At 37.4% G+C, this 3703-nt stretch overlaps 1 long non-coding RNA gene across 1 annotated transcript; it reads left to right on the top strand.

Moving 5' to 3' along the window:
• The first annotated feature begins 2294 nt into the window (after positions 1–2294).
• Positions 2295–3492, top strand: LOC126631019 (uncharacterized). Its single transcript, XR_007626209.1, has 4 exons — positions 2295–2590; positions 2675–2818; positions 2940–3022; positions 3160–3492. It is a non-coding gene; the product is annotated as an uncharacterized LOC126631019 (long non-coding RNA).
• The last annotated feature ends 211 nt before the right edge of the window (positions 3493–3703 follow it).

The following is a 3703-nucleotide window of genomic DNA, read 5'->3' as shown; positions in this document are numbered from 1 at the left end:
TTAGACCTCTCAAATACATCTTCATTTGAAGGGAACTAAATTTTTGACAACGATCATGGAAGAACCAAATCAATGCCTACGATTGCACTATCGTGTATCATCCTAGTTGTGCAAACATAGTTATTGTTTACCACTACAAAAAATATAACTACCTTTGAACATTTCCAGCCTTTCCTATCCCATTCTAGCCCGACTTCACATGCATCGATTTGACGTTATTTTTGAATTATCAAGAAATCGTTTGAGTGGTTATAGTCACTTCTTGTATCCAAATAGAGATGGGGAAATATCACCGTAAACTCCCGATACGAGATATCTTATACATGTGGATATTATGATGATGTTTTGATGATTACTGATCAACTTTATCTCACCTTTCGTCGGTCCAGAAGAACTACGTTTTGGACCATTTGGTAAAAATTCCTCATTCTTGAAATTATCTAATTTTTTGACGTGTCGATCAACATCTACTTTGATTGCGATCCCATACTCACTTCTTGTGCTGGAAGGCATTCCAATGAACCTTGAGTACATGTCTACCCTACTGCACTTTGTATTAATTTTGAAGTAGGCAAACCGTTTAGGAGTATCACTAGAATATTGAAATTTTAATTGTGAACATTAATTCCTCAATCTCCCAACAAATACTTTTCTAAAAGAATTGTTATCATTGGTGATTAAATATTTCAGAAGCTACCGTTGTAACGAGATATCATGCATTCATTCCAGTTACCTTGTATCCTAGATTCGATGGACATGTTTTGACCCTCAAATTCTTAATTGTTCTGGTAGTCTTCTCGACATAGTTTTCGCTAAATCCAAGGGAATTTCACAATGAATCTGCTCGCCAAGGTATTTATGAGATACATTATTCAACTACATGGTGTGCATGTCACTACCGTGTTTTATTGTGATGCGCATTTCACTTCCAAGTTTTGGGAAGTCTTTTTGAAGGCTATGAGTACTAAGTTGTTGTCCAATACCACACTTCATCTTCAGACTAACAGCCAATCGAAACGAAATATCCAAACTTTCGTGGACATGTGGTGTTTATTCGTTCTATAATTTTAGCATGATGGTAATAAACACTTATCTCCATTAGTGTTGCATGTAACTGCAAGTATTATTTCAATTCTTGGTTTGGCACCATTTGGGATGTTGTATAAAGATTTTACGCACAATACATGTTTGACAAAAGAGTATTGCGAACAGGTATTTGAATGATCGAGATTACGATATGGAAAATTTTATGATATTGACGATGTTGCCCGAAAGGGAAGTGCATGAGTACAATCAAGGCTTTGATCAGACATTGTATGTGTATTTCCCAATGAGGGGCATGATGGTAATATTGCACCCTTGGGAATTAATTGCTTGCATATCGTGACAACAGTGAGTTCTCGGTATTGCAAGCTGCAGACCATAATATTGATAACTTGTTCATTGGGGTCGTTAAGCAAGTGGATAGGTAGGCCCGTCTACGTTAGTATTTTAGTTATTTATTTATCTATTAATTGTTTGGGCTTGAACTAAGATACTACACTTATTTTCAGAGTACGTGACGCTACAATTGCGTAGGTGAAAATTTTCTATGTTCAGTTTTGATTTCAATACAACTATTTTAATTCTACATTATTGTATATACGTATTTTTACGTTATGTTTTTATATATCTATTTTTGACCTTATGTTTTTATAAAAAGTATTATTTATAGTATTGTATTGATGGAGAAGGAAAGTATAAGTCTGGAGGCATGAAAGAGGAATCATTGCACTTCGATCGCAACGTAATGGCATTCTCTTTCATGCAACCTCTCTAACTCGATATCTACTTTACATATTTATATTTATGCCGTCTTTTCACTATTTTTTGCATAACAAAATATTTCAAATTTCGAGGACGAATTTTTTTTTTAAGGTGGGTAGATTGTGACAACTCGTCCCTAATTTGACAATTATATTAATTTTAAATGAGGGAATTGACAAAAATGCCCTAGAGGCAAGGACGTTGACTTTCATTGACCAACGTATTGTGAGACGTATGAAACATTCCTTTAGCGTATCCTCCAAGTGCTCATCACTACAAATGCGTGGGTGCAAGTGGAATTGAATTTGTAGCTACGGTTAAAATTTTAGGAAACTACGGTTGTAAAAGGCGTTTTGGTAATTTCATGTTTAGGGAAATAATTTGATTTTGTCTTTTGGCCTTGGGCTGTGTATCACGTGGGGCCAACACCCCATTCCTCCTCGTCTCTCTCGTGTCCCTTATCTCTTGGGACAATCTCACTTTATTTTTTAAAATATTCCTTCACCTCACTTCCATCACTCATTGGCTGCCAGCTCATCCTTTCCCTCTAACCCTCTCAACTCTCATCTTCATCCCTCTCAGACTCTCTCTTTCTCTGCACACGCAGAGAGGTCCAAAAGGCCTGCCCAAAAACCAAACCCTGATGATGATGTTTCACTCGACCACCACCACATCCTTGTTCCTCTTAAACCTTTCTTGAAACTCTCAGTCTCTTTCTCGTCCCTTCTACCTCCACTAGTATGATAAAGCAACAGTGCATAGTCACCTAACTAGGCCAACTTCGGTAAGATTTTTCAAGATTTCGACCAAGGTAAACCTTAGGATTCCTTAGGTTCTCCTTTTAATCATGATCTGATGTCTTTTACAGTCTTGTAATTGATTTGGAGAAAAATTGATGCATAAATACCTTGGGGGAGTTTTTCCCCAGATTTCTGAAAATCGAACCGTGGCCATCAGGCCACTTTCAGGCCATTTTTCCAACCGCCTCAGGCCTCATTTGGACCTCAAACTGGTACATTTCTTTCCCCCCCTCATTCCTAGCTTCAAATCCATATATAGAACTCTGAAAAATGATTGAGAAATAAGTTCGGATAGAGCACGAAAATATGGCTCTGTAACTTGCAAAATTGCAGAAACTCGCGAGGAAGGCGAGTATCGCCATACTCGCAGGTGTGTGGGATGGCATGGGGAGGCACTGCGGGTGGCGCATACGGAGGTGCGTGGAGGAACCTGAGGTCCCTCCTTAGGTTTCTCGACATACTTTGTTAGATGTACTTTGTTAGCCGTCCTTTGTACTAAAATGCATTTATACGTTAGTACATTATGTATTTACATAAATGGTTTCATTTCTAGGTGAAACACATCTCAAGGATCTTGATGCCGATGAGGTAGGTTCGACTCGACGACATGATTTGTGAATGGGTCTGTTCTTTATATATATATATATATTGGTTAGTTTCCATATATACAATTATTAATAAATTCTCTACGTGATTGCCATGATTAAATTAATGTTTATAAGAAATGCCTTATTGTTGGGAAATGATGAAATAATCCTACGGGAAGCACATGTAAGCTTATTATTAAGGGGATGCCTTAATTATATTTATGGTCATGAATAGTATTATAATGACTAGAATTGTTGAATTGCTATGGCATGATTATATGTAAACTATTTGCTCATCATTGTTGCACCGGTGTTAGTACTCGCCTAAGCCAGGGCCAGTCTTTCACGTGTATATGCACATTGCACCATATGCTCACTTTGGATCCATTGTAGGTGCTAGTCCTGTATTAGATTGCTATAGGCAATTAGGACTCGTATATGCTACGCATAGCGTCAGTCTTCACGTGATTTTAGTACTAGAGCGTATATCATTATTACACCTAGTCCTGT

The sequence above is a fragment of the Malus sylvestris genome, chromosome 1 (genome assembly GCF_916048215.2).
Source record: "Malus sylvestris chromosome 1, drMalSylv7.2, whole genome shotgun sequence".
Taxonomy (NCBI): Eukaryota; Viridiplantae; Streptophyta; class Magnoliopsida; order Rosales; family Rosaceae; genus Malus; species Malus sylvestris.
This window is presented reverse-complemented; position numbering and strand designations above follow the sequence as displayed.